Source organism: Ranitomeya variabilis, chromosome 4, assembly GCF_051348905.1.
Source record: "Ranitomeya variabilis isolate aRanVar5 chromosome 4, aRanVar5.hap1, whole genome shotgun sequence".
Taxonomy (NCBI): domain Eukaryota; kingdom Metazoa; phylum Chordata; class Amphibia; order Anura; family Dendrobatidae; genus Ranitomeya; species Ranitomeya variabilis.
The window spans coordinates 73,817,530-73,842,237 of record NC_135235.1 but is presented as its reverse complement, the minus strand read 5'-3'; the positions used below and the strand labels follow the sequence as shown (position 1 = coordinate 73,842,237).

Genomic DNA, 24,708 nt, shown 5'->3' with positions numbered 1-24,708 from the left:
AAAATGTCTTTGCTATTCAGAGGTGGCGTTACATCATCATTTATGCCACCAGTTACACCAGGCAATGTGGTTGATGTTTTCCATGATAGAATAGTCAAAGATGTTGAATCCTTGCTATACAGCTCAAGTCCCCCTAATCTTACAAATAATGAATGGAAAGCATGAAATGAAATAAAAAAAACTGGAAAGATGTAGTAATTCAGACAGACAAAGGAGGTAATCTGGCTCTATTATAGTGTATAGTGTACAGGTAATTCAAGGATCACCAATGACATACACAGGAGCTTTATATATAGTGTACAGTGTATAATGTCAGTGTACAGGTAACTCACTGACTCACCAGAGACGTCTGTAGTTTAAGTAATTCTTCTTCTCTTTATTTTTTCATTCAGTGCAGACCGCCATCACTTCTTCCAGCCAGGACTCATCTCTGCAGAAAATAAGACACAGTTATCAAAACCAAAGATAACTAATCTTGACTTAATAACCAATAGGTTCTAAAAGATGACGCATAACACAAGATCCATCAAAAAGGGGTTTGAGCATAAAAAGTATTCAATTTTATTAAGCATAATTATACAGACAAAAAAAAACAGGTAATAAGGTGAGGAATTAGCAACAGCTAAAAAAGACCGATGTGAGAAGATATGGAAAAAGTTATATCACATGGGAAAGAGAAAGCACGAGTCTCTTAGCAACAACCGCACGTGTGTATGGAGCTATGCCAGTATACACAGGTGCAAAATGAGGGTAATTAGCCAATAAGTGTTATTAGCATATTAGCAGTCTGGGCAATGAGTTCAGGTATAATAGACTGATGTTCCCCTTGGACAGAGCATATACGGTAGGTAAGGTGCTGTATGTGCATATGGCTGCTACGGGCTAAATATCAGAATACCGGCACAAATGTCATACGGTAAGAAAAGAAAATTATTGACTAGGTGTAGATATAATATAAAGTAGCATTACCTAGACACATGTAGTATCTAAAGTGCGGGAGTGCAGGTGGGACATGCACGAGCCTTGATGCGCGTTTTAACACCTTGGCTTCGTCAGGAGGCATGGTTAGGTAAAAGGGCAGGGAATATTTATGTATGGGAGTAAGGACCCTTAATATATCAGCGCATAGCCCAGCATGATGCTCCTCCCCCATCCCGGGGTGGGCCGGCATGCACCGCTAATGATGGGAAAGAATAAGACACAGTTATCTATAGCTGTTCACTTCCAGAGCACATTCCCCACTTTTTACCCAACTTCTACACTACATCATATGAAAAAAAGGGACATAGTGCTGCCCTGCACAGTAACAGGACTCCTTTTTTGCTCCCACGTTGAAGACAGTATTCTCAAAAATGAATTAAATTACAGCAGTAATAATGTCCCTTGATTGGCCCCAGCAGTCCCCACTTGCCACCATAAACCAATAAAAACCATAAACTACAAACCATAGTCCCCATACATTAATTATGTCATCCCTTTATTTAATAAGGTCCCAGATCCTGAGACCCTTTTATTTAATGTCCCCTTACTGAGCTCCTTTATGTTGCCCCCATCCTGGACCCCCATGTCCATTTTAATAAGGTCCCCATCCTGGGCCCCTTTATTTAATAATGCCCCAATCCTGGGCCCCTTCCAATAATAATGTTCTCATCCCGGGCCCCTTTATTTAATAATGCCCCCATCCTGGGCCCCTTTATTTAATAATGTCCTCCATCATGGGCCCCTTTTTATAATAATGTCCCCATTCTGGGCCACTTTATTTAATATCACCATACTATGCCCCTATGTTGCCCCAATCCTGGGCCCATATGTCCACTTTAATAATTTCCTCTTACTGAGCCCCTATGTCGCCCCATCCTGCACCCCTATGTTGCTCCCAACCTGGGCCCCTATGTCCACTATAATAATGTCCTCATCCTGGGCCCCTAAGTCAGCCCCTATGTTCACTACCCTGCCCAATCACAGAGGGGAAAAAGATTCTTCTCACCTTCCTGTGCTCCCTGGCGTCCTCCTGAGGCTTCATATTTGGAGTGGTCATCAAAATGGCCGCCAACTGCAGATATGACAAGGTGCTCTGCTCTGAGAGGGACCGCACCCTGATGTCACATATGCCGGTGGCCTTTCAATATTACTGCTATCAAAGGTTGCAGGCATCAGCGTGCTGCCTCTGATAGGCTGGCAGCTATTTAAAGTCACTACTACGTGACATCAACGCACAGCCTGTCATAGAGCAGAGTGACCTGTGACAGCTGCAGCCGGCGTTCATCTTGATGTGCGTCATCGTCAGGGCCAGCTCCAGGTTTTCGTGTGCCCCTGTGAAAGAGTCTCAGTGGGCCCCTTTAATACAAACCACAATACTTGATGCACAGATAAGAAATATAGGTTTCACTTACAAATATTTCTCTTACGTCTTACATTATATGAGTGATATCTGTTGTAAATTCTGCAATAGCTCAGAAACCGGCGAATCCTTGCAGAACATTGCACACAGAGTGACTGCAGACTTATCATTTTAGGCCGGACAGTATAGTCCTCCATACAGAATTATGGGGGCCATATAGTCATACATGCAGAATTATGGACAGCACAAAGTCCTCCATACAGTATTGTGGGCACCACATAGTCCTCCATACAGTATTGTGGGCACCACATAGTGTTATGACCCCAGTGGACAGGGTCTCAGAGGAACGTGTAAGTCTGCGAGATACAAAAATCCAGCTCATAGGGCTGTGGTAACTGGGTTGACCAAATAGCTACTCCTAACGCCAACACTAGAAGTAGCCGGGGATCATGCCTACGGTGATCGCTAGATGACTCGCGCCAGCCGGAGAATCTAACTACCCCTAGGAGAAGAAAACAAGACCTCTCTTGCCTCCAGAGAAAGGGACCCCAAAGCAAGATACAAGCCCCCCACAAATAATAACGGTGAGGTAAGAGGAAATGACAAACACAGAAATGAACCAGGTTCAGCAAAGAGAGGCCAGCTTACTAATAGCAGAATAAAGCAAGATAACTTATCTGGTCAACAAAAACCCTATAAAAATCCACGCTGGAGATTCAAGAACCCCCGAACCGTCTAACGGTCCGGGGGGAGAACACCAGCCCCCTAGAGCTTCCAGCAAAGGTCAGGATACAGATTGGAACAAGCTGGACAAAAATACAAAACAAAACCAAAACAAAAAGCAAAGAAGCAGACTTAGCTTTGAAATACAGGAACCAGGATCAAAGGACAAGAGCACAACAGATTAGCTCTGAATTCAACGATGCCAGGCATAGAACTGAAGGTCCAGAGAGCTTATATAGCAACGCCCCTGAACTAACGGCCCAGGTGAGCATATAGGAGAAGACAGAAGCTCCAGTGTCAAATCACTAATGACCACTAGAGGGAGCAAAACGCAAATTCACAACAGTACCCCCCCCTTAGTGAGGGGTCACCGAACCCTCACCACGACCACCAGGGCGATCAGGATGAGCGGCGTGAAAGGCACGAACTAAATCGGCCGCATGAACATCAGAGGCGACCACCCAGGAATTATCTTCCTGACCATAGCCCTTCCACTTGACCAGGTACTGAAGCCTCCGCCTGGAGAGACGAGAATCCAAGATCTTCTCCACCACGTACTCCAACTCGCCCTCAACCAACACCGGAGCAGGAGGCTCAGCAGAAGGAACTACAGGCACAACGTACCGCCGCAACAAGGACCTATGAAACACGTTGTGGATAGCAAACGACACAGGAAGATCCAGACGAAAGGATACAGGATTAAGGATTTCCAATATCTTGTAAGGACCAATAAAACGAGGTTTAAATTTGGGAGAGGAAACCTTAATTGGAACAAAGCGGGAAGAAAGCCACACCAAATCCCCAACACGTAGTCGGGGACCCACACCGCGGCGGCGGTTGGCAAAGCGCTGAGCCCTCTCCTGTGACAACTTCAAGTTGTCCACCACAAGATTCCAGATCCGCTGCAACCTATCCACCACAGAATCCACCCCAGGACAGTCAGAAGGTTCCACATGACCCGAAGAAAAACGAGGGTGGAAACCAGAGTTGCAGAAAAACGGCGAAACCAAAGTGGCGGAACTAGCCCGATTATTAAGGGCAAACTCAGCCAACGGCAAGAAGGTCACCCAATCGTCCTGATCAGCAGAGACAAAACACCTCAAATAAGCCTCCAAAGTCTGATTAGTTCGCTCCGTCTGTCCATTAGTCTGAGGATGGAAAGCAGACGAAAACGACAAATCAATGCCCATCCTACTACAAAAGGATCGCCAGAATCTGGAAACGAACTGGGATCCTCTGTCTGACACAATATTCTCAGGGATGCCGTGCAAACGAACCACGTTCTGGAAAAACACAGGAACCAGATCGGAAGAGGAAGGCAGCTTAGGCAAAGGAACCAAATGGACCATCTTGGAGAAGCGATCACATATCACCCAGATAACAGACATGCCTTGAGACACCGGAAGATCAGAAATGAAATCCATGGAGATATGTGTCCAAGGTCTCTTAGGGACAGGCAAGGGCAAGAGCAACCCGCTGGCACGAGAACAGCAAGGCTTAGCTCGAGCACAAGTCCCACAGGACTGTACAAATGACCGCACATCCCTTGACAAGGAAGGCCACCAAAAGGATCTGGCCACCAGATCTCTGGTGCCAAAAATTCCTGGGTGACCTGCAAACACCGAGGAATGAACCTCGGAAATGACTCTGCTGGTCCACTTATCAGGCACAAACAGTCGGTCAGGTGGACAAGAATCAGGCCTATCAGCCTGAAATCTCTGCAACACACGTCGGAGATCTGGAGAAATAGCTGACAAGATAACTCCATCCTTAAGAATACCAACAGGTTCAGCGACTCCAGGAGCATCAGGCACAAAGCTCCTGGAAAGAGCATCGGCCTTCACATTCTTTGAACCTGGTAAATACGAGACAACGAAGTCAAAACGGGAGAAAAACAATGACCAGCGGGCCTGTCTAGGATTCAGGCGTTTAGCAGACTCGAGATACATCAGATTTTTGTGATCAGTCAAGACCACCACACGATGCTTAGCACCCTCGAGCCAATGACGCCACTCCTCAAATGCCCATTTCATGGCCAACAACTCCCGATTGCCCACATCATAATTTCACTCAGCAGGCGAAAACTTCCTAGAGAAAAAGGCGCAAGGTCTCATAACAGAGCAACCAGGGCCTCTCTGCGACAAAACGGCCCCTGCTCCAATCTCTGAAGCATCCACCTCAACCTGAAAGGGAAGCGAGACATCAGGCTGGCACAAAACAGGCGCCGAAGTAAACCGGCGTTTCAACTCCTGGAAAGCCTCCACGGCAGCAGGAGCCCAATTAGCCACATCGGAGCCCTTCTTGGTCATATCCGTCAAAGGTTTCACAATGCTAGAAAAATTAGCGATAAAACGACGGTAGAAGTTAGCGAAACCTAAGAACTTCTGAAGACTCTTAACTGACGAGGGCTGAGTCCAATCAAGAATAGCTCGGACCTTGACTGGGTCCATCTCCACAGCAGAAGGGGAAAAAATGAACCCCAAAAAGGGAACCTTCTGTACACCAAAAAGACACTTTGAGCCCTTGACAAACAAAGAATTTTCACGCAAAATTTTAAAGACCATCCTGACCTGCTCCACATGCGAGTCCCAATTATCAGAAAAAACCAGAATATCATCCAGATAAATGATCAAAAATTTATCCAGATAGTTCCGAAAAATGTCATGCATAAAGGACTGAAAAACTGAAGGGGCATTAGAGAGCCCAAAAGGCATCACCAAGTACTCAAAATGACCTTCGGGCGTATTGAATGCGGTTTTCCATTCATCACCTTGCTTAATGCGCACAAGGTTGTACGCACCACGAAGGTCTATCTTGGTGAACCACTTGGCACCTTTAATCCGGGCAAACAAGTCAGACAACAGCGGCAAAGGATACTGAAATTTGACAGTGATCTTATTTAAAAGCCGATAGTCAATACAAGGCCTCAAAGATCCGTCCTTTTTAGCCACAAAAAAGAATCCCGCACCAAGAGGGGAAGAAGACGGACGGATGTGTCCTTTCTCCAGAGACTCCTTGATATATGAACGCATAGCGGTATGTTCAGGTATCGACAGATTAAACAGTCTTCCCTTAGGAAACTTACTGCCTGGAATCAAATCTATTGCACAGTCACATTCCCTATGAGGAGGCAATGCACTGGACCTGGACTCGCTAAAGACATCCTGATAATCAGACAAATACTCCGGAACTTCCGAAGGCGTAGAAGAAGCAATAGACACAGGCAGGGAATCCTCATGAATACCACGACAGCCCCAACTTGACACTGACATAGCCTTCCAGTCCAGGACTGGATTATGGGTCTGTAACCATGGCAGCCCCAAAACAACCACATCATGCATTTTATGCAAAACAAGAAAACGTATCACCTCGCGGTGTTCAGGAGTCATGCACATGGTAACCTGTGTCCAATACTGCGGTTTATTTTCTGCTAATGGCGTAGCATCAATACCCCTAAGAGGTATAGGATTTTCTAATGGTTCAAGAATAATACCACAGCGCTTAGCAAATGAGAGATCCATAAGACTCAGGGCAGCACCTGAATCTACAAACGCCATGACAGGATAAGATGACAGTGAGCAAATCAAAGTTACAGACAGAATAAACTTAGGATGCAAATTACCAACGGTGACAGGACTAACAACCTTAGATATACGTTTAGAGCATGCTGAGATAACATGTGTAGAATCACCACAGTAGTAGCACAAGCCATTCTGGCGTCTATGAATTTTCCTCTCATTTCTAGTCAGGATTCTATCACATTGCATCAAATCAGGTGTCCGTTCAGACAACACCATGAGGGAATTTGCGGTTTTTCTATCACATTGCATCAAATCAGGTGTCCGTTCAGACAACACCATGAGGGAATTTGCGGTTTTGCGCTCCCGCAACCGCCGGTCAATTTGAATAGCCAGGGCCATGGTATCATTCAGACCTGTGGGAATAGGAAAACCCACCATAACATTCTTAATGGCTTCAGAAAGGCCATTTCTAAAATTAGCAGCCAGTGCACACTCGTTCCAATGTGTCAGCACGGACCATTTCCGAAATTTTTGGCAATACACTTCAGCCTCGTCCTGGCCCTGAGACATAGCCAGCAAGGCTTTTTCAGCCTGAATCTCAAGATTGGGTTCCTCATAAAGTAAACCGAGCGCCAGAAAAAACGCATCAATATCAGCCAATGCCGGATCTCCTGGCGCCAACGAAAAAGCCCAATCTTGAGGGTCACCCCGTAAGAATGAAATAACAATTTTTACTTGTTGAGCAGAGTCTCCAGACGAACAGGGTCTCAGGGACAAAAACAATTTACAATTATCCCTGAAATTCCTAAACTTAAATCGGTCTCCTGAAAACGGTTCAGGAATCGGTATCTTGGGTTCAGACCTAGGATTTCTGATAACATAATCTTGTATACCCTGCACACGAGCAGCAAGCTGGTCCACACTTGTAATCAAGGTCTGGACATTCATGTCTGCAGCAAGCTTAAGCCACTCTGAGGTAAAGGGGAAAAGAAAAAAAAAAAAAATGAGAGAGAAAAAAAAAAACTCAAAATTTTCTTTCTTATAATCCCACTTCTGCAATGCATCAAACATTCAATACTGGCCTGGCATACTGTTATGACCCCAGTGGACAGGGTCTCAGAGGAACGTGTAAGTCTGCGAGATACAAAAATCCAGCTCATAGGGCTGTGGTAACTGGGTTGACCAAATAGCTACTCCTAACGCCAACACTAGAAGTAGCCGGGGATCATGCCTACGGTGATCGCTAGATGACTCGCGCCAGCCGGAGAATCTAACTACCCCTAGGAGAAGAAAACAAGACCTCTCTTGCCTCCAGAGAAAGGGACCCCAAAGCAAGATACAAGCCCCCCACAAATAATAACGGTGAGGTAAGAGGAAATGACAAACACAGAAATGAACCAGGTTCAGCAAAGAGAAGCCAGCTTACTAATAGCAGAATAAAGCAAGATAACTTATCTGGTCAACAAAAACCCTATAAAAATCCACGCTGGAGATTCAAGAACCCCCGAACCGTCTAACGGTCCGGGGGGAGAACACCAGCCCCCTAGAGCTTCCAGCAAAGGTCAGGATACAGATTGGAACAAGCTGGACAAAAATACAAAACAAAACCAAAGCAAAAAGCAAAGAAGCAGACTTAGCTTTGAAATACAGGAACCAGGATCAAAGGACAAGAGCACAACAGATTAGCTCTGAATTCAACGATGCCAGGCATAGAACTGAAGGTCCAGAGAGCTTATATAGCAACGCCCCTGAACTAACGGCCCAGGTGAGCATATAGGAGAAGACAGAAGCTCCAGTGTCAAATCACTAATGACCACTAGAGGGAGCAAAACGCAAATTCACAACACATAGTCCTCCATACAGTATTGTGGGCACCATATATTGCTCCATATAGTATAATGGGCCCCATATAATGCTTTATACAGTATAATGACCCCATATAATGTTCCATACAGTATAATGGGCTTCATACTGTATATTGCTGCATACAATATAATGAGCCCCATATATTGATCAATACAGAATATTTGGGCCCCATGTATTGCTCCATACAGAATAATGGGCCTTATACATTGCTCCATACAGTATAATGGCCCCATATAATCCTCTATACATAAAAAAAATCAAATATTAATCTCTCCCATTCCCCACAGTGCTCAGCATAGAGGGTGCTGTAGAGACGTCATTGCACCCTCTGCACTAAGACGTCACAGAGTTAGAAAATGCTGAAGACACTGGAGCTGATGGGAATGAGGAGAGGTGAGTATTTCAGAGGAGGGCAGTGCCAGCTCTGGCACCAGGCTCCCACCCACAGCTCACGGGGACCACAGCATGCACAGGTGTCCCCGAAGGCAAGTGGGCCCCACCCTGTTCGTCCAGGGGCCCAACACTTACTCTGGTGCACTAGGTGGTGACGCCGGCCCTGGTCTTCACGGCCGGTCAAGTCTGCTCATGCACGCCCCTGTATGCATTTTAAAAGGGCGTCTGACCCTGATCATACCACACATGTCCGATTACATTATACAAATATCTTTGAAGGGAATCTGTCAGTAGGATCAATCCTCCTAAGCCGTCTATATGTTCATGCAATCTGTGTAAAACAATACCTTGATATCTGCGTTCCCATATCTTATTCCTAACATATTAACATTTATCTTAATATGTAAATGAGCTGTTAAGATCTGTGGGTTGGACACAGATCTCCCTGAAAATCTGCCTCCAGAGCTCATTGGAAATGAAAGGGGTGCTACCAGTGTGAGAAATGGACACCAGGAGTGCAGATTACATATTAAGAAAAACATGGACTTCTCTAGAATAAGATATCAGATTGCAGATATTAAGGTATCATTTTATTAAACATCCTATGATCTACATGCCCATATAGACACAAGTATAAAAGAATGCAACCCTCCCCATCGCAGACACACTGGTTTTGTTATTCAGTCTGGTGAAGGGGAGAGGGTAGAAAAAGAAAAGAAAACTTGTCAACATAACAATTGGACCTCCAGTGACTAGCGGGAAATACGACCCTGGATACACCTTATGGATGTATGATCTTCCCACATTATCTGCGTTACTGATATTGAATGAACAAATACAAAATAACGTGAAATTTTATTTTGGACTCTTCTGAGAGTATATCACTTTGAAAGCATTTGAAAACATCGGATAGAAGATACAGTGCCTTGCGAAAGTATTTGGCTCCCTGGAACTTTTCAACCTTTTCCCACATATCATGCGTCAAACATAAAGATACCAAATGTAATTTTTTGGTGAAGAATCAACAACAAGTGGAACACAATTAGGAAGTTGAATGAAATGTATTGGTTATTTTACATTTTTGTGTTAATTAAAAAACTGAAAAGTGGGGCGTGCAATATTATTCGGCCCCTTTAACTTAATACTTTGTTGCGCCACCTTTTGCTGCGATTATAGCTGCAAGTCGCTTGGGTTATGTCTCTATCAGTTTTGTACATCGAGAGACTGAAATTCTTGCCCATTCTTCCTTAGCAAACAGCTCGAGCTCAGTGAGGTTTGATGGAGATCGTTTGTGAACAGCAGTTTTCAGCTCTTTCCACAGATTCTCGATTGGATTGAGGTCTGGACTTTGACTTGGCCATTCTAACACCTGGATACGTTTATTTGTGAACCATTCCATTGTAGATTTTGCTTATGTTTGTGATCATTGTCTTGTTGGAAGACAAATCTCCGTCCCAGTCTCAGGTCTTTTGCAGACTCAAACAGGTTTTCTTCAAGAATGGTATTTTGCTCCATCCGTCTTCCCATTAATTTTAACCATCTTCCCTGTCTCTGCTGAAAAAAAACAGGCCCAAACCATGATGCTGCCACCACCATGTTTGACAGTGGGGATGGTGTGTTCAGGGTGATGAGCTGTGTTGCCTTTACGCCAAACATATTGTTTGGCATTGATGCCAAAACGTTTGATTTTGTTTTCAGCTGACCGGAGCACCTTCTTCCACATGTTTGGTGTGTCTCCCAGGTGGCTTGTTGCAAACTTTTAACAACATCTTTGAGAAATGGCTTTCTTCTTGCCACTCTTCCAAAAAGGCCAGTTTTGTGCAGTGTACGACTGATTGTTGTCCTATGGACAGACTGTCCCACCTCAGCTGTAGATCTCTGCAGTTCATCCAGAGTTATCATGGGCCTCTTGGCTGCATCTCTGATCAGTCTTCTCCTTGTTTGAGATGAAAGTTTAGAGGGATGGCCAGGTCTTGGTAGATTTGTAGTGGTATGATACGCCTTCCATTTCAATATGATTGCTTGCACAGTGCTCCTTGGGATGTTTAAAGTTTTGGAAATAATTTTGTATCCAAATCCGGCCTGCCTGTTGTGTTCCTTGGTCTTCATGATGCTCTCTGTGCTTCAAACAGAAAACTGAGACTATCAAAGAGCAGGTGCATTTATACGGGGACTTGATTACATACAGGTGGATTATATTTATCATCATTTGGCATTTAGGACAACATTGAATCATTCAGAGATCCACAATGAACTTCTGGAGTGAGTTTGCTGCACTGAAAGTGAAGGGGCCAAATAATATTGCACACCCCACTTTTCAGTTTTTGAATTTCCACAAAAATTTAAAATAACCAATAAATTTCGTTCAACTTCATAGTTGTGTTCCACTTGTTGTTGATTCTTCACCAAAAATTTACATTTGGTATCTTTATGTTTGAAGCATGATATGTAGGAAAAAGTTGAAAAGTTCCAGGGGGCAGAATACTTTCGCAAGGCACTGTAACTTACTGATTGCTGGGTGTCGAGCTTTTGCATCATTGTCAATGGGATGTCTGGGGATAGCCAAGCGATGCCCATTCAGATAGAGCAATGTCCATTCTGTATATAATAAGCTCATATTTTTGGACACTTTAAGCCTATAAATTAAATGGTCAAATGAGGCTGCTGTATATGGAACAATAACTGTAGTATCTCTTTAAGGAAAACTCAGATTTTAGGGTCAACTGTACATATGACTTGGTGATCAATCATTTTAGCAGTACAGATGGCTTAGAATAGAATTGTGCTCCTTAGGTTTAACTGTTTGTATGTAATTACACACTCCAATGAAGTATCAATGAGGTTCAGTGTATCAAGTGTATTTATTTTCATCTAATTTTTTATCGGTGTTTCTACATCTAATTTTATACAAAACAACTCCTCATAACATCCACTATTTCTGAAGGTGTTAGTGTGACAATGGGTATGGAAATTATTGTTTATAGTTATTTATGTTCTTAAAACAGAAACTGAGCATGTAAATGTAGCATATTCAGTTACCGAGGTGGGTTTTTACTAACAAACATTCTGCTCCATACAAGACAATTACCCTATACAAACAGCAGTATTAAGTAACACATCTAAAAAACAGGACTAATCACTGAAAGGTAACATTTTACCATACTCATGACCTAAGGTCAAAAAATCTACTTAAAAGGGATCTGTCACCAGTAGTGATGGGGGAACCCAAACGATCAAGTGCACCGACCCCGAACATGGACTTCGGAAGTCCGTGCTACTGTTGGGGTTCGACAGCATGAGCAAAAGCTTGTTATAAGGTTTACAGAGCAGCCAATCAATAAACTTTTCTGGTGTGGGCACTTCCGGTTATATCACAGCCATATCATGTATGGCAGGTGCAGTATGTAAAAAAAACATGTGGGGTCTTCCCTATTCTTGATAACCAGAGCAGGTAAAGCTGACCTTTGCATGCCAAGTAGCAAATGTCATGTCAGAGCGTGACTTTAACACCGCAGGTGGTATCATCACAGACAGGTGCATCCAACTGTACACAGACAACATGGGGAAGCTAACATTCATAAAAATGAATCAGGTGTCGATCACACAGGACTTGTCCATACTTTGGCTGACTAGACAACTATTACACTATTACACTATTTTGCATTTGTTTCATTTTGATGAGTCCCCAAATTTAAACAAAGCAATAAAAAACAATAAAACAATGTTGGTTTCCTCCCCCTCTTCCATGTACACTACTAAGTCAACCATCACCCCCTCCTCAACTTAGACCTCTGCCTCATGGCTCTATTTTTTTATATTTTTGTTTATCTTTTTGACTCTTATTTTATGGAATTTGTCTGAAAGAAAAAAAACACCTCCACCCCTTCTCCACTTGGACCTCTGCCTCATTGTTCCATTTTTTTTGTCTCTGCTATTTTACGTCATTTGCCTTAAAAAAAAGTGTTGGCTCCCTCCCCTTATTCCATCTACACCACCACATCCACCTCTACCTCCTTGGTCCCCCTCCCTACTTTTGGTAACCAGCCAAGGGAAAGCAGATAGCTGGGGGCTCCAGTCTGCTTTCCATTATCATGTTGTTAAAGATAGGGTGGACCTCACACCATTTCTTAAAATTAATTTAAATAAATTTAAAAAACCGGCATAGCCTTTACTGGACATTAAAATGTGAGGATACCCCATAAAAATGACATGGCATTCCTCTATATTTAATAACCAGCAAAGGTTAAACAGGCAGCTGCGGGCTAATGTTAATAGGCTGGGAATGGGCCATGGATATTGGCCCCCTCCTAGACTAAAAACACCAACTCTCAGCCGCTCTCAAAATGGCGCATACATCAGATTTTTAAAGTACTTTTTTCTTTGTGTGTCTCTCCTACTTTTCATTACGGGGTTAGTAATGGGGGTGTCTTATAGACACCTTGGTGTCGGTGGACATAGAACAGGTGACATTAACCTCCACAGTGTTACCCCTCTTGACAATGCACCAGGGCAAGTGGAAAGAGCCAGGCAAAGTGCCACAATTAGCACATTTAATGGATGTGCTTTTTCTCGGGCAGGTGCGGGCTGCTATTTTTAGACTATTGAAGGCCAATATCCATGGCCCCATCCCAGTCTTAGAATACAAGCCCTCAGCTGTCTGCTTTAGATTGGCTGATTATCAAAAATGGGGGGCTCCATATTAAAAAATTACATGGGGACCCCTCTATTTTTGATAACCAGCCAAGGTAAAGATGTCAGCTATGGGCTGCAGCCCACAGCTGTGAGATTTACCTGCATTGGTTATCAAGAATAGAGGGGACCATGCCATTTTTTTCCTTTATTATTTATTTATAAGCTAACTACATATACAGTAAAATACATACGCATTGCGCTAATTATCTCACTGATGTATTTATTACTATGGACAGGCGCTGGCTGGTGAATTCCCTCATCAGTGTCAACTTCTCTCACTACTGTCTGTAGTACTCATCAGATGATGCCTGATCAGCAGTAACCCTGGCACAGTTGCTGGCTCACATGCTATCATCTGTGTGACAGTGTGAAAACCACAGCGCTGTGACTGGCGGTAACATGTAAGGTTACCATTGATCAGAGCTGGTGTTTATCGCTCTGTCACACAGATGACAACGTGGGAAACACCGGATATTCGGGCCCGGGTTCAAGTTCAGGTACCGTTTGGTACCTGAACCGAACTTTTTTTTATCAAAGTTCAGCCAAACCTGACAGACTCGAACATCCATCGGTCCGCCTATCATTAGTCAGCAGGTTTTCCCAATGTAAACTAAAGGCAACACATTTACTGCCTCTCATGCAACCTGTATATATGCCCCAAACTCCTAAAAAGCTACCTATTATTATTCCTTCATCCAGAGCAGTCCGTTTCAATGGGCGTCACTGGTTTTGCTTGGTACCTCCTCTATCCCAGCAATCGCCATCTTCCTGCCTTGATTGATTGGGTCAGAGCAAAATACTGTAATGTGCATATGCCAGGAGAGGACAGAGATAGCTGATGACCCAGATGTAAAGCTGGTGCATTCGCATTACAGTATTTTCATCTGATCTAAGCAGGGCAGAGCAGAGTGCGCCTGTGCAAATCTGAGCTTCAACTGCGCAGGAGCAGCTGTGATGACACATCATTGTTAGTGATGAGCGAACGTGTTCACTCGAACCTGGTGTTCGATCGGACATTAGGGCGTTCGAAGGTGTTCGGTATTCGGCCGAACATCTCGCGGTACTCGAGTGAAATCTCGTTTTTGTTTTTCTCATTTTTGGCGGTTTTTCAAGGAGCCAATCATGTTAGGTGAGCCTTCTAAGCTACTAGCATGACGTAGGGACATGTACAAGACGAGAGCAGTGAGTGGCTGGCCAGATCAGGTGACCTGACCAGCCAATAGACTGCTTTCATTATGTTCGGCGCTTTCAGCCATTTGCAGTGTGAAAGAGCATAGGGACAGACGTGCTGGGGGGACTGGGAATTGATAGGGACTAGAGCAGGGACAAAGACCAGAATTAATCAGGCAGGCAGGGTGCAGAAATCAACAGCCCTTGTCAGGGCTAATCTACGTTTACTACTACTAGTCCTCTCTTGTATTTGCTGGCTAGCTGTGTGGCAGCTGGGACCAGGAGTGCAGCGGCCGCCATCTTAGCTGCGCACTCACTGTCTCAGTGCCAAGTCTCAATCTCAGTCTCCAAGTCAATCTTTATAGGCATTAGGCATTAGGCAGGGATCGTGTGTGCATTAGGCTGGGCTTTATAGTGCGGCGTCCGCCATTTTGGGCGAACGCCGCACTATTAGAATATCGGCTGCTGGATGTTCCTCAGACTCCATTTAGCCTCCAGCACACGCTGTCTGTAACCTCATTTCTGCTGCTGTCTGGGACTTGTAGTGCCTCAGACTCCAGCACACGCTGTAACCTCATTTGTGCTGCTGTCTGGGACTTGTAGTGCCTCAGACTCCAGCACACGCTGTAACCTCATTTGTGCTGCTGTCTGGGACTTGTAGTGCTTCAGACTCCGTAGAGTGGTACAGCACACGCTGTCACCTCATTTAATAATAATAATATTAATTAATAACAATAATTAATAAATTAAAAAAGGAAATATTTGCGGCCTAAAAATAAAACCGCATAAGATATAAAAATGCATTTTTGAGTGATACAGATATACCACACCTGGCCCAAAAATATTTGTTTAGCGTACACATAAGCGCAGTGTACAGAATACGCAATTCTGCCACATATATAGTATATATATATAGTATAGAATACCCTACATTCTAATCCAAGGTTTTGTGTGTCCAAAAAACCGCATTAGATAAAAATTGCATTTTTATAGCACGCCATATCTAATAGTTAAAGAAATAAAGGGTATTTGATGTGAAGAAATACCACAAATATAAACACAGTTTTATATCTGTTACTGGTACCCAAGTTTTGTGGTTCAAAAATACGCTCTGTATTTAGTGACTAGGCCTGTTGCCAGATTTGTGCACGCCATATCTAATAGTTAAAGAAATAAAGGGTATTTGATGTGAAGAAATACCACAAATATAAACACAGTTTTATATCTGTTACTGGTACCCAAGTTTTGTGGTTCAAAAATACGCTCTGTATTTAGTGACTAGGCCTGTTGCCAGATTTGTGCACGCCATATCTAATAGTTAAAGAAATAAAGGGTATTTGATGTGAAGAAATACCACAAATATAAACACAGTTTTATATCTGTTACTGGTACCCAAGTTTTGTGGTTCAAAAATACGCTCTGTATTTAGTGACTAGGCCTGTTGCCAGATTTGTGCACGCCATATCTAATAGTTAAAGAAATAAAGGGTATTTGATGTGAAGAAATACCACAAATATAAACACAGTTTTATATCTGTTACTGGTACCCAAGTTTTGTGGTTCAAAAATACGCTCTGTATTTAGTGACTAGGCCTGTTGCCAGATTTGTGCACGCCATATCTAATAGTTAAAGAAATAAAGGGTATTTGATGTGAAGAAATACCACAAATATAAACACAGTTTTATATCTGTTACTAGTACCCAAGTTTTGTGGTTCAAAAATACGCTCTGTATTTAGTGACTAGGCCTGTTGCCAGATTTGTGCACGCCATATCTAATAGTTAAAGAAATAAAGGGTATTTGATGTGAAGAAATACCACAAATATAAACACAGTTTTATATCTGTTACTGGTACCCAAGTTTTGTGGTCCAAAAATAAGCTCTGTATTTAGTGACTAGGCCTGTGGCCAGTTTTGTGCACGCCATATCTAATAGTTACATAAAGAAGGGGTATTTGATCTGAAGAAATACCACAAATATAAAACACAGTTTTATATCTGTTACTGATACACATCTGTTTGCTGTAAACCAAGGTTTGGTTGCATAAAATACGCTCTTTACCGAATAGTCCTTTTTGCAACACGCAATATATCCTCTGTTTGGACAAATAGAGTGTATTTCACCTTCATAACTAGCTTTTCTAGCATAACCTTTACAATGGTGAACCCCAGGGGTAAGGGACGAGGACGAGGACGTGGTCGTGGGCGTCAAAGTGAGGTTGCAGGCAGAGGCCGTAGTCCTGGGCAGGGTGACACAGTACCTGCTTCTGATGGAGCACTGGAACGCCGCAGAGTACCCTTTTCTAGCTTCCTGTCCCAATTTACTGTGTCACGTGGCACACCCCTATTGGATCCCCAGCAGTGCGAACAGGTGATCAACTGGATAGCGGATAATGCATCCAGTAGTTTATCCACCGCCCAGTCTTCCACGCAGTCCACCAACGCTAGCCAAGGGAGTGGACCTCAGGATCTTTCAGCTCAACCTCCTCCCGCCCAGCCTGGCCCCTCCTTGGAAATTAGTGATTCAAATCCTGCATACTCCCAGGAACTGTTTTCCCAACCCTTCCTAGATTCACAAAGCACTGCTGAGCAGCAACCTGACCAGTGGGTCTGTCCCGATGCCCAAAATAGAGAGCTTTCCCAGTCTGTGGGTGATGAAAGTGGGGATTTACAAATAGTCTGTGGAGAGGTGTCTGAGGATGAGACACGGGTGTCAGACAGTGAGGTGCTTGTCAGTGCAGTAATTCCCAGGGGGGAGCAGGCTGATGAATGGGAGGAGGAGGAGCCGGTGGATGATGAGGTGACTGACCCCAGCTGGGTTGTTAGGCCTAGTCAAGAGAGTGCTTCGGAGGGGGAGGCAAGTGTAACATCAGAAAACGTTGCAAGAGGTAGACGTGCGACCAGAGGGAGAGGCAGGGCCAGAGTAATTTCATCAGACAGAGGTTCAACAAGTGAACCAGTTTGGTCGAGGCCTCGGTGTTCTAAAGTCTGGAGCTTCTTTAAAGAAAGTGAGGAGGACCGACGGACTGTGTTGTGCAACCTGTGCCACACCAAGCTCAGTAGGGGAGCCACCACTAGCAACCTAAGCACTACCAGCATGCGCAGGCATATGAGTGCTAAACACCCAACTCATTGGAATCAAGGCCGTTCACCTCCTTCTGGTCACACCGCTGCTCCTTCCCCTGTGTCACATGCTGGCTCTGCCAGTAACTCCCCAGCCCAGGAGCCCGGCACCAGCGACTCCCGCCATGCAACCACCCCTGCACCTTCACCATCCCCCCCACAATCCACCAATGTGTCCCAGCGCAGTGTTCAGCTGTCTTTGCATGAAACATTTGAGCGCAAGCGCAAATATGCCTCCACCCACCCACATGCACAGGCCTTAAATGTCCACGTCTCCAAACTCCTGAGTTTGGAGATGCTGCCCTACAGGCTGGTGGAGACGGAGGCATTCCGCAACCTGATGGCGGTGGCTGCCCCTCGCTACTCCGTCCCAAGCCGCCACTATTTTTCTCGATGTGCGGTCCCAGCACTACACCAGCACGTGTCTCAGAACATCAACCGTGCCCTGACCAACGCGGTTACAGAAAAGGTCCACTTAACCACGGACACGTGGACCAGTGCTGGGGGGCAGGGACACTATATCTCCCTGACGGCACATTGGATTAATTTGGTTGAGGCTGGGACAGAGTCTGAACCGGGGTCAGCTCATGTGTTGCCCACACCCAGGATTGCGGGGCCTACCTCGGTGACTGTTTCCCAGGATTACTATACTTCTCCCCCCTCCTCCTCCTCCTCCTCCTCCTCCACAAACACCACTTGTAAATTTCCATCCGCGGACACGCCACCTTCAGTCGGCAGCTGCAGTCGCAGCAGGACCGCAGTGGGCAAGCGCCAGCAGGCGGTGCTAAAACTGCTGAGCTTAGGTGACAAGAGGCACACTGCCCAGGAGCTGTTACAGGGCATGACGGCTCAGACGGATCTTTGGCTGGCGCCGCTGAACCTGAAAGCAGGCATGGTCGTGTGTGACAACGGGCGTAATCTGGTGGCGGCTCTGCAACTGGGCAGACTCACACACGTTCCATGCCTTGCCCACGTGTTCAATCTGGTGGTTCAGCGGTTCCTCAAGACCTACCCCAATCTGTCAGATTTGCTCACCAAGGTGAGACGCATCTGTGCCCATTTCCGCAAATCCACCACTGATGCTGCCACCCTGAGGGCAGTGCAACGGCGCTTACAACTGCCAGCTCACCGACTGTTGTGCGACGTGCCAACGAGATGGAATTCCACCCTACACATGTTAAACAGGGTTTACCAGCAGCGCAGAGCCATTGTAGACTGTCAGATGACCACTTCCACCAGAACCGGTAGTCAAGTTAGTCAGCTTCCTCAAATCTACAATGAGGAGTGGACGTGGATGTCTGATATATGTAAGGTGTTAAGCCACTTTGACGAGTCAACACTGATGGTCAGCGGGGATGACGCCATAATCAGCGTCACCATCCCGCTGCTTTGTCTGCTGAAAAAATCATTGCTCAGCATGAAGTCTGAGGCGCATCGATTGTCACAGGAGATGGGGGAAGAAGAGTTGACTGAGAGCCAGAACACCAGCCAGTCTGTTTCTCAGAGTGTAACTGAGGAGGGGGAGGAGGAAGATGAGGATGAAGAGGAGGAGACTGTGGGCGAGACTGAAGACGGTACCCATTCCCTCTTCTCAGTTCAGCGTGTTTGGGCTGAGGAGGAGGAGTTGGAGGAGGAGGAGGAGGAGGAAATGGAGAGTCGGCCTGTTGCGGAGGGGGAATTCTTACGTGTTGGGACTCTGGCGCACATGGCTGACTTCATGTTAGGCTGCCTTTCCCGTGACCCTCGCGTGAGAAAAATATTTTCCACCAGCGATTACTGGGTGTTCACCCTCTTGGACCCCCGGTACAAGTGTAGAGACCGCAGGTAAAGAAGGATGCAGGGACAAATAGGAGCCAGAAAGCAAATAGCGTTTTTTAACTTTCTTTTTTTAACTTCCAACCAAAAAGATAACAAACGTTTTCCACGCAGGGAACTTATATACAAGAACACAATCTCGCAGTAAATCCCAATTATTATATGGCCGCCCTGAACTACACCCGTAGAACGCGGCAGCGCCTCACTAGTGACTCCCTACTAAGATAAAGTCAACAATGGTCACTTATCAGTGCTGGTTCAGCGATGTAGTCCTGACGGGGAGGCTCCGACAACGCCGTAGTCCTGATGGCGGAGGAAGGAGGTGTCTTCTGGCGACGGGCCCAGGCGTAGAGTCGAGTCCAGAATGTCTTTTGCGGTGCTGCGTTCCCTCCTGCAGGCGGACGTTGATCCGAGGTAACAGTCTCCCAGTCCAGAGAAGAGTCTTTTTGAGGAGGATTAGGAGAATAATCAGTATCAGTCACAGCTGAGACGAAACCATGCGAGTCTGTAGCACTCTCTGGCAAGGTGTTCTCAGGGAGCGCGGTAATACTGTCCCTGAGCTGGTCAGCACTACCCCTCTGCCTGGGGGGTCGCTGACGACGAATGCGTCTCTTTTTGGGGGCTCCAGTAATTGCCCGCAGTGTCTGTTGCACGTTTTCCCCCTGCTTCCTGCAAGTCTCACTGCGGCCTGCACACTCACAGCAACTGCGCTGCAGTTTCCTCTCCTCAGAGATTTCCCGCGCTTCTCTGCCCCTGCTTTCGCGCGTTTTGCTTTTTATCCTCTCCTCTCCCTGCGTCATTCTGCCTCCTGTCACATGAGCCTGGCTTCCCATGCACCCCTCAAATCCGTCCCCCGGAACCCCGACTCCCGGCAACAATGGTTCCACCCGTCTGCACAGCTCACCAGGTCCCTGTCCCCTACATTCCCCCACCCTGTATGCTCGCCAGTCCCTGGGCGAGGCCTTCGCACTGACAGGTCGCCCACCTGACGGATTGTTCCACACTTGGGTCTGTCTAGTGTGTAAGTCAGGACTGTAGCGAGTTGGGGGTCTACCGGCAGTAGAACGTTCAGAACGTCATGGCTCGGGTCCTTGTGTAGGGGGTGTTGGGGGAATGTCGTCAGCGGAAGGGTGACTGGTCAGGGGTAGTGTAGTAGTCGAGATAGGGGGAGTATTTTGACGCCGTTCTTCTTCTTCATCATCTTCTTCATCCCACCAATGGTTGTTGGGGGACTCAGTCGTAGGTGGCTCTTCCCTGATTGCGGATTCCGGGGTGTCCGAGTCAACAGAGCGACACAACCGGAGCATGTTGCGATGAAGAATGCGAGTACCTGTACTTCCGAGGGCCTCAGACTGCACTTCATATACAGGTCCATGCGGGTCTATACGGCGAAGCACCCGATAGGGTGTTTTTTCCCAACGATGGTCTAACTTGTTTTGCGGTCTTTGCTCTCGAACGAGTACTCGATCACCTGGCCGGAACTCTGGGGGTTTTGCTGTAGGGGTGCTCCGATGCTCCACTTCCCGAATTCGAGTGTGTACCAGTCGGTGTAAGGTCTGCAGCCGATGCCGATGATCACGCACCCACGAAGCCATCCCTGTTCGGGGGCCTTCTTCCTCCGAAGACAGTTCCAGATCTGTCATGCCTTTTCCTGGGTGCCCAAAGACCACTTCATACGGGGTGCGTCCTGTGACTTGATGAACTCTATTGTTGTAGACCCACACTAGGTCAGACACGTACTCCGGCCAGCGGGCCTTCTGATCTTGTTCTAGCGCACGCAGCATTTGAAGCAAAGTCCGGTTAAACCGCTCACAAGCCCCATTTCCCTGGGGATGATACGGTGTGGTGCGTGACTTATCAATGCCGTAGAGGCGATGCAGCTCTTCCATGACCTTGCCCAAGAAACAGGCGCCTTGATCCGAATGTATTCGCCTCGGACAGCCGTAAACTTGAATAAAGTTCTTACAGATAGCGCTCGCCGCCGACTCAGCTGTCTGATCACGGGTAGGGATGACTACCGCGAATTTTGAAAAATGATCTACCATAACGAGGCAGTGTTCGTAGCCTTGATGCGCTGCTCCAATGGTAATGTAGTCTATCATTAATACTTCAAAAGGGGCAGACGTCGTGATGCTCTGCACAGGCGCCCTTTCCTCCGGTGACTTGGTTAGCTCACATTGTCGACATTGTCTACAGGCAGTTTGTACTTCCGCAAGCAGCCGAGGATGATAGAAGCGAGTTTGCAGCCACTTAAACGTCCTCTTCACTCCGAAGTGTGCCCCGGACTCATGAGCTTCTTTAGCAACTGCGGCCACCACAGGCCCTGGTAAGACCATCTGCCAGGTCGGCTCAGAATCTGCCAGAGCCATGGTTAAGTGGCATAAGAGCCCGTCCTGAAGAGTTAGGCGCTCCCACTGCCGCAGAAGAAGGTTCAGATCTGACGGGAGAATTTGTCCAGGGGTTCTCACGGGCAATAGACCATTCGTTATCCACTGTCGCAATGGAGCTAGTTCCTGGTCTTCCTGTTGTAGCCGTATCCATTCGTCCCGACTCTGAACCAACAGTCCTGCAGCCGTTCCGTTCCCGGTCTGTTCCCGGCTCACAGCCGTCTGAGCAGCGCCCCCGATGGCGTAGGGGATTTCTTCTCCCTCCAGCTCCTCATCTCGGTTAGTTCTTGGGGGATTTTTCCGCAGACGAGATAATGCGTCAGCATGAACATTCTCCGCTCCTCGCTTGTAAAGGATACGGTATCTGTACTTGGCCATCCGGGCTACCCAGCGCTGTTCTAGGGCACCCAATTTTGCATTTTCCAGATGTGCCAATGGGTTGTTATCCGTGCGTATCAGCACCTCGGAACCGGCCAGGTACTCAGCGAACCGCTCCGTCATAGCCCACACCACGGCCAGCAGCTCCACCTTGAAAGAACTGTAATTGTCTGGGTTCAACTCAGAGTCATGAAGAGACCGACTCGCATAGGCGATCACTCTCTCCCGCCCATCCTGAACCTGAGACAACACAGCCCCCAATCCCTAAGAGCTGCCGTCGGTGTGTAGGATGAACGGTTGCGAAAAGTCCGCATAAGCCAACACCGGCGGCTCCATGAGAGCTGTCTTCAAGTCCCGGAACGCTGCTTCTTGTGGCTCCTGCCATTGTATCTTCTTTCCCCGTTCCTTGGGGGAGCTTCCTTTCAGCAGGACTTGTAGATTGTGAGAACGGCGAGCAAAATTCTTCACGAAGCGCCGGTAGTACCCAGCGAGGCCCAAGAACGCCCGTACATCTTTAGCGGTCTCCGGTGTGGGCCACTCCTGGATTGCAGCAATCTTCTCCTGCGATGGCCGGACTCCTTCGGCGGACACCACATGCCCCAGGTACTCGATCTGTTCCCGGAACAAGTGACACTTCTGGGGCTTCACCTTAAGCCCGTATTTCAGCAACCGGTCTAGTACCTGTTCCAGTCGGCACAGATGTTCCTCGAATGTTGGGGCGTAGATGATGATGTCATCCAGATAAATGAGAGTGGCCTCGAAGTTCAAATCCCCCAGACACCGCTCCATTAATCGTTGGAAGGTACCTGGAGCGTTGGCCAGCCCAAACGGCATTCGATTGAACTCAAATAGTCCCATGGGAAGGATGAACGCTGTCTTAGGACGATCTGCTTCTGTCATCGGGACCTGCCAGTATCCGCTGGCTAGGTCTAAGGTGGAAAAATATTTGGCCCGACCCAGCACGGAGAGAGACTCCTCGATACGGGGAAGTGGATAAGAGTCTCGGACGGTGCATGCATTTAGCTTACGATAGTCCACACAGAACCGGAGCGTGCCGTCCTTTTTCCGCACCAGCACGATCGGGGCAGCCCACGGGCTCTGACTCTCGCGGATCACTCCCTTTTGTAGCATCTGGCCTAACAACGTCTTTACTTCCTGGTACATCTGCGGGGGAATCTGTCTGTACCGCTCCCTGATGGGCACTGTATCTCCGGTCGGAATTCCATGTTCGATGGCCGTGGTACAGCCAAAATCATCTTCATGTTGCGCAAACACTTCAGCATAGTGTCCAAGGAGCCGCTGCACTCGCGAGACTTGTGATGAATCCAGACCCGGTAATTCTGCTCGCATATGTTCCAGAATAGTTTGACCTTTTCGTAACGCTATCAGCTCAGGATCCTGTGTAGACCGAACACTGACCATCCAGGGATCAGGGGAATCCACCTTTAACTGTAAAGTATCTGGAGGAGGCATCACTTCTAACGGTCGTAACACTTTGGCCATCTCACTTCGGACCCGTAGCACGACATCGTGTTCGTCCACATTCACACATCGCACTGGTACGGCCCCATTTTTAACAGTAGCCAGAGATCGGGCCACCAGCAGTCCTGTGGGCAAAGGGGACGTAAAGGTGGGCTCAACCTGCACTTGCACTCCTTCCAGAGGGATGCGAGCTCGGATGGGCAGGGATATAACAGTCTGTCCTGGGGGAAACGTCACTTCTGCTGTCGGGGAGGTGATTACTTTCCCTAGTATGTCTCCCTCCTGAAAGGTCTCTTGCACACGGACTTCCCTCACTAACTGTCTGAACACGGAGCCTTGAGGTGTACTGGTCCCCCACTGATTGAGTGTCTCTTGTGTGGTCTCCCCTAACAGCAAACTGCCAAAGTCCTTCAATACATTCATCCCCAAAGTCACGATATGTTGTGGCCTGGGATCCCCCCGTGTCAACACAACCCCCCGGCGGCCCAGGTCTTTCCCACATAAAGATATTTGCATCCAGGTGACCCCTTCCACTGGGATGGGCAGCTGATTGGCGGCCTGCAACCGGATTACGGGGCCCCATTGGGGTCTGACTGACACAGGGAAGTGTTTTCTAAAATAGGCCTCGGGCATAGTCGTGACTTGAGATCCGGTGTCCACCAGACAACGTACAGCCCGCCCTTCAAACTCTGCCCAAACCAGGGGGCAGCTGGCAACCAAATTTTCGGGACTTTCACCACCCATCCGCGGGGATTCTGACTCCGAGCGTCGTCCCCTTAGCTCGGAGTCCTCTAGTTTAACGCCCGCCGTGACGAGGCC

The 24,708-nt window shown here is 46.9% G+C and overlaps 1 protein-coding gene across 4 annotated transcripts in view; it reads right to left on the bottom strand.

The window, feature by feature from the left end:
• The window catches only part of TMEM52B (transmembrane protein 52B), an 89,008-nt gene that overhangs the window by 35,526 nt on the left and 28,774 nt on the right, over positions 1–24,708 (bottom strand). For 3 of the 4 annotated variants that reach the window (XM_077258748.1, XM_077258746.1, XM_077258747.1), the window contains exon 2: positions 341–430. The exons of the other annotated variant lie outside the window; for it this stretch is intronic. The gene's annotated coding sequence lies outside the window, so the exon portion shown is untranslated. The remainder of the gene's footprint in view (positions 1–340; positions 431–24,708) is intronic. 4 annotated transcript variants of the gene reach the window in all.